The 12,522-nt window shown below is 36.4% G+C and overlaps 1 pseudogene; it reads right to left on the bottom strand.

The window, feature by feature from the left end:
• Nucleotides 1-8,046, bottom strand: part of LOC107140813 — a 48,170-nt pseudogene extending 40,124 nt beyond the window's left edge.
• Between the last annotated feature and the right edge of the window lie 4,476 nt (nucleotides 8,047-12,522).

Raw genomic sequence — 12,522 nt, 5'->3', positions numbered from 1 at the left:
CAGGGAAATGGATGGCATTAGAGCAGATTATGCTAAGTGAAGCTAGCCAATCCCTAAAAAACAAATGCCAAATGTCTTCTTTGATATAAGGAGAGTAACTAAGAACAGAGTAGGGACGAAGAGCATGAGAAGAAGATTAACATTAAACAGGGATGAGAGGTGGGAGGGAAAGGGAGAGAGAAGGGAAATTGCATGGAAATGGAAGGAGACCCTCAGGGTTATACAAAATTTCATACAAGAGGAAGTGAGGGGAAAGGGAAAAATAATACAAGGGGAAGAAATGAATGACAGTAGAGGGGGTAGAGAGAGAAGAGGGGTGGGGAGGGGAGGGGAGGGGGGATAGTAGAGGATAGGAAAGGCAGCAGAATACAACAGACACTAGTATGGCAATATGTAAATCAATGGATGTGTAACTGATGTGATTCTGCAATCTGTATATGGGGTAAAAATGGGAGTTCATAACCCACTTGAATCAAAATGTGAAATATGATATATCAAGAAATTTGTAATGTTTTGAACAACCAACAATAAAAAAATTTAAAAAAATAAGAATCAAAATCATGAATCAATAAATGGGATGAACTCAAACTAAAAGTTTTCTTCTCAGAAAAAGAAACAATCTGTGAGGTGAATACAGAGCCTATATCTTGGGAGCAAACCTTTACCCCTCACACATCAGATAGAGCACTGATCTCTAGGATATATAAAGAACTCAAAAAGATAAACACTAAAAAAACAAATAACCCTATCTATAAATGGGCCAAGGACCTGAACAGACACTTCTTAGAATATGATGGACAACCAATCAACAAATATATGAAAAAATGTTCATTATCACTAGGTATTAGAGAAATGCAAATCAAAACTACTCATAGATTTCATCTCACTACAGTCAGAATGGCAGCTATTATGAAGACAAACAACAATAAGTATTGGCAAAGGTGTGGGGAAAAAGGTACACTCATATACTGCTGGTGGGAGACTGCAAATTGGTACAGCCAATATGGAAAACAGAACGGACATTCCTTGGAAAATTGGGAATGGAACCACCATTTGACCCTGCTATCCCTCTCCTTAGTCTATATCCAAAGGACTTAAAAACAGCATATTACAGGGACACAGCCACATCGATGTTTATAGCAGCACAATTCACAGTAGCTAAACTGTGGAACCAACCTAGATGCCCTTCAGTAGATGAATGGATTAAAAAATGTAGCACGTATACACAAAGAAATATTACTCAGCAATAAGAGAGAATAAAATCATGGCATTTGTAGGTAAATGGATGGAGTTAAAGAAGATAATGCTAAGTGAAGTTAGCCAATCCCAAAAAACCAAAAGCCGAATGTTTTCTTTGATATAAGGAGGCTGATTCATAGTGGGATAGGGAGAGGGAGGATAGGAGGATAAAAATAACTCTAGATAGAGCAGAGTGGTTAGAGGGGAAGGGAGGGGGCATGGAGTTATTAATGATGGTGGAATGTGATGATCATTATTATCCAAAGTACATGTAGAAAGACACAAATTGATGTGAATATACAACCAGAGATGGTGCTATGTATGTGTAATAAGAATTGTTATGTATTCTGATGTCATATATATAAATTTTAAAAAACTTAAAAAAAAAGCTTTTGCTAGAATAGTATCTGCTAATACCCCAGTTAGTCACATCATCAAACTCAGAGTCAAGGGGTAGAAGTATGTCTACCCATGAGCCAAGAGCATTATGATGATATAGGAAAGGGTATGGATAAAAATTGGGAACAAAAATGCAAATTAACATAACCTTATATTCCCTCAAGTACTTAACAGTAAGACTTTGAGAAATGTACTTAATTTCTCCTTTACTTTATATCTAACTGTTCATCAAATTCTATAGATCCTCCAAACAAAATAATTGCAGTCCATCTGCATTCTTTTTTTCTGTCTAGATGCTCATTCTCTTTAAATAAAGTTTTAATGTTGGGAGGAAGGTATTGTATTAAAAAGGCAATGTCCTTCAATTCTTTTTCTGACAGAGACAAAAAAAGGTAAGTACACTGAAAAGTACAGTACACTGGTGAAACTCAATTTTTGTCTTCAGTGCTAATATTTCAAATGCCCACTTGACATTTCTGTTTAGGTGTCTAATAGACACTTCAGTTAGATATATTCAGAAAATATTTAATGTACACACTGTGTTAGGTTTGACCAAAATACCCAAAGATAACAATGGAGAGGAGTAAAAGTTTATTTTGGCTCATGGTCTCAGAGGTCTAGTCCATTCCTCTGGGCCCAACTGAGGCAGCAAATCATCATAGAAGCGGGTGGTGGAAGACATGGAGGCTAGGAAGGAGACAGAGGAAAGTAGGAAGGAAGTCACAGGGAAGATGAATCCTTCCAGGGAACTTCCCCAGTGACCTACCTCCTTCAGCCAAACCCCAGCTGCCTACAGTTACCATGCAATCCATTCACACTAGGACGGACCAATTAGAAGGTTAAAGCTCTCACAATCCAATCATTGCACCTCAGAACATTCCTGCACTAACACAGGAGCTTTTAGGGAACACCTTATATACAAACCACACCACACACCAAACAAGTTCCCTCTCTAGTCCTTCTGATTCCAATACACTGCACCATTTTCCACCTGGATACTCAAAAGCCAAAAAGTTATTCTTAATTTTTCTATTTCCCTTACTCCACAATTTACTTCCCAACAAAATGTGAGAATTGGTTCTCTAACATAAATCCCTACATTTACTTCTGGACAATCTTTGTAGTATGGCCTAATTTCTAGTTCATCTTCCTATTTTCATTCTTGTCATTCTCTTAGGCTCCATTTATCAGGAAGAAGGATCTTTTAAGACATTTATCATATGACACTACTTCCGTGCTCAAGATTCTCCAGTGGTGTCCCATTGCATTAATAATAAAATTCAATTTCACTGAAATGGCTTATACGGTCTTATATGCTCTAGTACCTATCTACTTTGCTATCTTTCCCATCTACTATTTTCCCTTCTTTTAGCCCCCTTTATGTTTATTAAATATGCCTAATTCCTTCCTAAGAGAATTTGTAATTGTTAATCCATCTACCTTAAAATTCTCAACCCTGGGCTGGGGATATAGCTCAGTGGTAGAACAATTACCTAGCAAGCACGAGGCCCTGGGTTCAATCCCTAGCACCACATTATAAAAAATTCTCTAACCCTACTGGGTCTTTGTCACAATTCAGCTTTATTACTATTCCTCCAAATAGTCTTCCTTGATTCAAAAATATAAATTAACCACCCTTTCTTCTCCCCAAGTTACTCTCTACACATTACCCTATTTTATTTTCTTTGGAACCCATCAGTCTCTAAAATTTTATATATATATATTTTTTTTTTAAGAAAACTTCTTTATTTTTTGTCTCCCCTAACTATAAATTAACTCTCCAGCTGTAGGAATCTTTTCTGTCTTTATCACCATGTTTCCAATGCTTAAGAGAGTACTAGCACAAAGTAGGTACTCAGTAAGTGTTTATTAAGTGAGTGATGCATATGGTCAGGAAAGAGACAAGTGTTCTGTCAGTCACATTAGGATATCAACTCTATTTATTAATACAGGGAGAGGAGATGAACACTACTTTGGTCATCATACTCTCTCTTTTCTGAACTAATGTTACAGGTTGTTAAATTTTATTACTAGCTTTAAGATCTTTTTCCTTCAATACATCCATCCTTAAACTACTACCACTACTCCTTCCTCTTCTTCCTCCTCTTAATCAGGCTCTTCTTTTTCATCCTCTCCTCCTCTTCTTTTTGCTTTATCGTCTCCCTTTTCTCACTCTTATTTGCTCCTTTGCTTTAGCTTTTTGAGGCAAAATAGCTATAAAGAAACCATACATACTGAAGTTCCAATTTGATGAGTTTTTTATGTTCATGAAGTCATCATGACAATTAAGAAAATAAACATATCCATTACCCCCAAACATTTTCTCCCTTTTTTTCCTTTTCTTTTCCTTTTCCTTCTTACCTACCTTCCTTCCTTCCTAGGAATTTTCCTTCCAAGGAATTTTCCTGGCATGAGGTTATTCAAGTGTTCCTCTAGTATCTGATAAAGAATTTTTTTCTTTTCTTCTTTCTTTTTTCTTTTTCTTTTTTTTTTTTGGAATGAGGTAACTCTCAATGGGCTTCTAGATAGCTTCAGGATGGGGATTGGCTATCAGGAAGACCAAGACCTGATTAAAGTTCTGGAACTCAGCCTTATCTACACTGCTCCAACCTCATGGGAGAGGAGAGAGGCTAGAAGCTGAGCTAATAATAAATCAAGCTTACATGATGTAAACTCCATAAAAAAAAAATATCTTAAATGATGATGAATTTTGGAGACCTTCCAGGTTGGTGAATACATCCAGGTTCTGGGAAGGTGGTGTGCTCCATATGACAGCTCTATACAAGTCCCTTCCCAGTACCTTGTCCTGTGCATCTTCTCAGTTTGGCTGTTCCTGAATTGTATCTTTTATAATAAACTAGTAATAGTAAGTAAAGTGCTTTCCTGAGTTCTGTGATTCACTCTAGCAAATTATTAAGCCTTGAGTATGGATCGGGGGTAGACATGAGAAACCCTCGTTATGGTCTGGATCTTTATTTTCCCTGAAGTCTCATTTCTTGAAGGCTTGGTCCTCAGTACAGCAAGGTTCAGAGGTGGGCTTTTGGAAAATGATTGATGGTGAGGGCTCTGATGTCATGGAGGGAATAATCCACAGACAGCTGCATGGACTACTGGGAGGTGGCAGAAACTAAAGGAAGATGGGGCATTTGGGAGGATATAGATCACTGGGGCACGCCCTGGGGACTCTCCATCCTAGGCGCCTACTTTTCTCTGTGCTTTCTGACTGCCATGGGATAAGGACCTTTCCTCTGCCACACTTTCTTCCATGACATTCCTGCCTTGGAGCCAGCTGACCATGGATTGAAACCTCTGAAACCATGAGCCAAAACAAAGCTTTCCTATTCTAAGTTATTTTTTTCAAGTATTTATGATAGTGATAAAAAAACTGACTAAAATATCCCTGATTTATAGTCAGTTGGTCAGATGAGTGTATAAGTAGTCTGGGAATTATAATTGACATTGGAAATCTGGAAGCCTTGTGGGGATGATTCCTTTAACTTGTGAGATCTGATGCTAACCCAAATAATATAAGAATTTAATTGAACTGTTCAATATGCAGTTGGGATTGGGGGAATCAGAAAATTGTTTGTTGTGTTGGAAAATATCCAAAGTAGTATAAGACTTCCAACATTGTTCTTCAAAATTATTTTGGTGTTCTAGGTCCTCTTTTGTATTTCCATACAACTTTTAGAAATCAGCCTGTCAATTACACAAAGAGCCAGCAAACAACAACAAAACCTTTTGGTATTTTGACTAGTATTAGTTTTAATCTATAAGTAAACCTAGGAGAACTGACATCATAACGCAGTGGTGTCTGATTTACAGCATACTGTCTGTCTCCATTTATTTAAGTGTTGTTTAATTTTTCTCATCATTATTTTGCATTTTCAACATATAGATTTGATAAACCTTATGTCAAAATGATCGCTAAGTATTTCATAGTTTTGGTATTATTGTAAGTGGCATTTATTCTAAATTTTTAATTTCTGAAAATTATAGAATTTTATATATTTCTGCCAATATATAGAAAGACAATGGTTTTATATTCATTTATTTAGTCATATTCACAAAATGCAGTTACATTTAGTTATGCTGCATGCAAAGACCAAGAATGGCTTCCATGTTCCTGATAGTGGGCTGTTGAATATATTGTAGAAGGCAAGGGATAGGGAGAGGGTGCTTGAAATGTTCACTGACAACTAATTTTTCACAAGCCATACCTTTTAAAACACTGGCTTACAATGTAAGCTTCATTAAATTCAGTATTTTAGGAAAAATTATCAAATTAAATGAATTTAAAATGATTCTATATGACATGTTAGGTTTCATACACTTATTCTATAGTTACAATGACATTGGTGAATCTTTATACTGTATTGGAAATATAAAATATTCCATAAACCTGGAATACTCATATGGATTTTACTTAGAACAGAAAAACTGAAAGAATGAGTAGGAATTTGAAATTGATTCCCAATATGAAGTTCTCTTAAAACCTTCTGAAACTAATAATATTTTGAAGACATTTAAAAGATTATATGAAATAAGTTACCTGCAAATGAAACAGAACGTTTTTGTTTCTTTCTATTTCTGATGTTTATGATTGTTGTTGTTTTGCAACTGGCTCTACAACTTCAGTTAATGATGATGTATATCTTGTTTACCCACAGTTAGACAAAAGAATAAAATGTATGAGAAGAACTAAATACAGACATTTTAAGACACTTATATTTCTTTACTGGAACATGAAAAATTAGGTGTTTTTTTTCTGATTTATAAGAAAAGTACATTTAGGATTGGTAATCCTCCCTGATTCTAGACAAAACAAAAATCAAAGACAATAATAGTAGGAAATTCAAAGTTGCCTACTGCAAATGCCATAACTGTTCTTTTATGGAAGAGTATAAATATTTTGATTGTCCTAATATTTTTTTATCTGGACCACTTGCACATATACTATAATTATAGCGCCACCACAACAACTCAATAGCAATTATAGTTGATGGATTTTAAACATAAGCCTGTATTTTCAGGTTGTTATGCCTTTTCTAAACACTGAGTATGTTTCTTCCTGGTGAAATATAACTGCCTCCTTCTACTTTAATTTATTATTCCTGCTAATATAATTATCCTTTTGTACAATTTTTGTTGATGATCTTTTAATTATTTATTTCTTAAGATTGATTCACTACCTTCTTTAGGAACTCCTTCACTCTTCCTTTCCTTACTTCCTGACATTCTCATTGTCTGTAATCTCCTCTTTTCCACAGTCTGGCTCACCTTCTTTATTCCTACAAAAACATCTATATTGTTATAAATTGTCAAACATGTCACAGGAATGCAATGACATTTCACCCCTGGTACCAGTAATTAAAAGACAATGATTAAGTGAGAGATTTGGGAAGGAAAGTTGAACCGTATTTGAATCTTGGTTCTCTTGCTTTTCAGCTGTTATGACTCGGAATAATTTTCTTCTTTGATTCACAGTGCCCTCATCTCTACACCCTCATAGGGTTGTTGTAATAATTACCACACACGCGCACGCACACACACACACACACACACACACACAATTGGTGAGAATCAGTTCTAATAGCACTCCTGTCCAGTGTCATTTTGGTCAGGGTAAGACCTAAGCAGGTTGAAAATCATGTGCCAGTGTACTTGAGTTAGGAATAACTGATAAGATGAAGGAGTACATATTTTTCTCCATTGAAAGATGAAGAGAAAATTGTTCCAACATAACAATGCTGAGTTGGCAGAAGTAAGGGCATTATTGGCTTTAGGACAAAAGGTCTCCAAATCTGCCTGTCCATTCCTACTCAGAGAAAATGGTTCAATTTTTTATGATATGTAAATGGAATCCAATGTCAATAAGTACTTTTGAAATTGGAAGTTGCCATCTCCCATTAAACATAAGGGTTTTTCTATTCAGATGACTGATCCTTCTTAAAAAATTCTTCATTGATTTATATAGAAACTGTGCATCTTCACAAATTGTACTCAGGTGATTACAAGCTTTGCAAGAATAAAAAAAGAAAGAAAGAAATATCATAAAGGAAGAAACATGCTAGTAAATGTTTAAAATCACTAAATATGTTTTCTAAAAATTATAGACAAAGTACTCATGTATTAGTCACACATTTTTTAAAGGATTAAAACATGATATATAAACAAAAAGAGAGAAAAACATAGTTAAATTGTTTCCTACCTGGGGAGATTTAAGTCTATTCAGAATATCCTACCATGCAAAAGAAAGTCTGAGAGCTTAACTAGCAGATTTTTATAATCACCCCTGAGAATTTATGATTCTTTCCTGTCTCTTCAGGTCACTTCCTTCATATCTCACCTCAAATGTACCACTTTACTGAAGTCTTTCCTGATGCTGAGTCCATTTACTCCGTTCATGTCATTATTCTAAGTCCTTTCATCCTAGCACACAGAACTGTCCCAGATCAGTGCTAACAAATCCAAATCTGATTTTCTCCTGAACTCTTTAGTTAGCCTCTCGTGCTCACAGACAACATCCTTAATTCTGCCTACCTAACGTGAAAATGCATGCCTTTATGCTAATAGTCAGCCAAGTGTATGATGCATGGCACTTTTGGTTGAAAGGTGACGCCAGCTAGCCATTGAGATGATATGATTATGTTAAGATTTGCATTCATATGGATATTGGACTCCTGCTGTTCACCTCTGCTACGGGACTCCTTTTAAACAATTTTGCTCATCATTTGGCATTACTCACATAACAGGAATTCCATACAATCCACAAGGACAAGGCATAGTTGAAAGAGCTCATCAAACTATTAAAATGTACTTATTAAAACAAAAGGAGGGAATTGGAAAGGGGTATATATCCCCCAAAGATAAACTTAAAATAACCCTTTTTACTCTAAACTTTTTAAATTTGGATTCATCAGGGCTTAGTGCTGCGGAAAGACATTTGTATCCAAAAAATGTACATAAGCCTAAGGTACTTTGGAAAGATATTCTAACAGGACAATGGAAAGGTCCTGACCCAGTNTTGGGGGCCAACAGAGGTGAGGCAAAGAACCTCACCCCCCCACTGGTGCATAGGCCTATCCACAAGTATGGCTATATGCTGGACTGGTAGTCAGTGACGGGTATGATCCAATTGCAGTGTTATCAACCTAAGACAGGAGGCTGATGCCTAGAAGTCAGTTTTCCGATGACGGGTAAGAACCATATGTTGAATTAGACAAACCTAACAGGCATGGTCCCTAGCCACATTGCTTGTTGCTTAATTAAACAGAAGGGGGGAGATGCTAAGAGTCAGCCAAGTATATGATGCATGGCATTTTTGGTTGAAAGGTGACACCAGCTAGCCATTGAGATGATATGATTATGTTAAGATTTGCATTCATATGGATATTGGACTCCTGCTGTTCACCTCGGCCTGCTACGGGACTCCTGGAGAGTTCCCATTGGTTGGGGAAGTACAGTAGGAGGGAGTTCCGGGGGAGGAATTTCCTCTGGGGGTTCGGGGAGAACACCTCGTGTGTGGATCGGCAATCTTCCTGGGGGCGTACACAACATTGGCGGCAGTTTCAAAAAATAAAGTTTGTTCCTGCTTGAGTGGCTCGTGATTTTGTGCCTAGCCAGACTGCAGCGCCTTTATACTTTCAGACAGTTCTCTCCATAAGTATTTATATTGTGCTTGCTTTATGCCAGACATTGTTACGAGTGGTTTAGATAAAACAACAACAACAATAATGACAACAAAACTATATTGCATAGTGTTTATGTTGTACCTGGCAGTATTCTAAGAACTTTACAAATACTAACTCAATTGGCTCTATGATGTAGATATTATCATTGTTATTATAATTTCATTTTACAGACATGTACAGTGAGGCACAAATAGATCAAGAAACTTAATTGAATCCAGGTAGCTATTGAGATGCGATTTAAATTCAGTTATTTTGGGCTCCAAAGTTTATGCTCTTAAACTAAACTACCAGGAATATATTTTAAGGGCAGAATTATATCTTTATCCCTCCAGAATCAAATTGAACTACTCTTTTGTAGTCACTGTTTTTCTTTAATCAATTTTTTTTCCATTACTGGGGATTGAAGTTGCAGCCTCTGTGCCTAGTAAGAACATAACTCCACCACTGAGCTACATCCCCATATATTCCCAGTCCCCAACTTCCTTTTTTCTATTCCCTTTCCTACACCTTTTTCTTCTTTGGGGAAATATTTCAATAAAGTGCAGGGATGGAGCTGCTGCAGCTCCTGGAGACTTTCCCTGGCCTCAATATCATAATTTCCATGACTGAAGAGGGAACCCAGTGAGTTCTGCATGTTCCTCCTAAGTTCTTGCTACCTAAATTGCTTTCTTGTGAGTCCCTTCTCTTTCCTCCAAATCAGTGTCATTTCCATAATCAAAGACACTGTGATCACTGTTCCCATTATACTCTGTTTCCCTAGGGCTCATTCCTGGTCATGAAGACCCATCCATATTCACTTGGTAAGTACCTGAATTTGATGTTGTGTTACCTACTCCCCAACCTTTTTATAATGCTTTCATTGTAGTCTCTGAAATTAAGGTCCATCTTCAGCAAAAATCCTATCTTTCACAATTTCAGTGAACTTTCCCTTCACCTTTTGGCTTTAACTGAAATCTAAAGATATTGCTTCTTCATCCTCAAATCATTACTAAATCTGTAGGTAAGGCATTGTTCTTGTTCCCTGTAGGCACTGCCAAACTAGTATCCTTCTCTTCTATTTAAAACCTCTGGTTTCTCTGAAGTTCATGCCATCATACTAAGCTTTACTTGCATTGTTGTTATTGATATTTACTTCTCTCCTCCTTACTCCTAGATTATAACTTCTGACTGTTTCTGCATCATTTTCCCCTTTACATTTCCCTGGAGTTTCCATGTCACACAGATGGCAAATCAAATACCCTGGCCTGAGTTCCTTGATGTCTTCTTTCATTCATTCTCCCCAGCCACCCACAGATTATAATAGTACCTCATACATTATTTCAAATGCAATTTGAAATTAATTTTCTAATTCATTCCATTCAGTATTTTAAGAGTTGTTGAATCACACCAAGACTTCCAATCCATTAACACTTCTATCTTTGCCTGATCCTTCATCTCTTTGTGTATTCTTACCTCCTTATCTGGGTTAGATTCCTTTGCATTCACCCCGGCCACTTCCCTTAGAGCTCTTTCCTTGACCTTCTTCCTGGAAAAATCCAAACAATTGCTTCACTTATGCTCAAGTAGCTGAATATGTTTAAAAAAAAAACACACACACACAAATGTGCTATGTTCTCTTTTTAAATTCAAAGCAATTCATGTCAAGTGGGCCCTGGATTGTAGACCCTTAGAATTTATCGAATTTTATGGATGGTTATTTCATTCCTCCTCTGACTTCAAACCTCCCACATCTATTTTCCCTTTTCAGCTGATAACCTACCTTCCTATTTAACTGAGATAATAGAAAATATCAGATCATAAAAATATCATATAATAGAAAATATCAGAGGTTTTAAATTATTCAACTACTAGTCTTTCTGAACCTGTACCCCCATACTAGTCTATCCTTTTCTTACAATGAATAAAGCATCCTTGCCAGTCCTCTGCTCTTGGATTTTCTCATCTTTTCAAGGACATTGTTTGAATGTTCCCTCAACATAATTCCCCTCTTTATTTGGCCATATGTGTCATCCTGAATGACTCCCACCTACCAACACCAGCACCCTTGCTTTGATTCTGTAACTCCTGTCAGCTAATCAACCATTTTTTGTTCCCATGTATAGGCAACAAATACATTCTGTTCAATTCTTTTCCCTTCATTTCTACTTGAAACCAGTAGAATCAAACAGTTTCCACTCTACATTTTTAAAGCTCTTATCTGACTTCCATGTTGTAACATTCAATGGGTAAGTTCAATCTCCCTTTCCCTTGACCTAATAGCATCATTTGACAAATTTGATCTGACCACCTTCTCTGAAAAACCACACTTGGCTTCTTTTGCTGATTCCTTCTCATCTTTCTCACTTGTTGGAATGTTTCAGGGCTTAGTTCTCATCTACTTTTCTCATATACATGTTACTGGTTGTGCCACCCACTATCCAGTTCTACAGCTTTAAAATCCATTTGTAGATTAACAACTCCAAAATTTGTATCTGTAGACTGAATGTCCTTCTTGAAGTACAGACTCAGGCCAAATTGACTACTTGTTATCTCCACTTGGAATTTAAAAGGCATTTCAAATTAATATGTTCCAAATTGAATTCTGGTTCCTTTTTCCACTCAAATCACCACCACTAAAGCTGCTCTTTCATACTTTTTTTCCATCTCAGTAAGTTACAAGTTTATTTTTCTTGTTAAAGCCAAACCTCCAGATTAATTATCAAAGAGGTATCTAGAAAGGTAGAAACTTCAGGGCAATTCAACCAGACCTGCCCCCAGATAGTCATAAAGGAGAGATCATTGTTGTCATTTCATAGACCCTTTAGGAAATATTTGAAGACACCCCACAGGTAAGCTGTCTAAGGATGTTGCCCCAATTGTCTTATACTTGAGACAGTCTAGTATCTTGATTATTTTATTACCATACATGCATTTTTTTTCATTAATTGATTATATTTTTAAATTCTATTGGAATGTAATCTTTCCTTACCCACCCCCAAATAACTGTCTTAGCAGAGAAGTCTTTCCTGATAATGCTCTTAAAAACATGACCTTATTCTTTCATCTTCTGTTTCCTTGCTTTGCTTAATAGCATTTATTATTACTGACATCTGTTACGTTACCACTGACATCTTTTACATTTATATATTTTCTTTATCCTTCAACTTATGTAAGCTCCATGAGAACTGAGACCCACTACTTCCTGGCACAG

The sequence above is a fragment of the Marmota marmota genome, unplaced genomic scaffold, assembly GCF_001458135.2.
Source record: "Marmota marmota marmota unplaced genomic scaffold, marMar, whole genome shotgun sequence".
Classification (NCBI taxonomy): domain Eukaryota; kingdom Metazoa; phylum Chordata; class Mammalia; order Rodentia; family Sciuridae; genus Marmota; species Marmota marmota.
The sequence above is the reverse complement of the archived record's forward strand: the minus strand, read 5'-3'. Positions and strand labels throughout refer to the sequence as shown.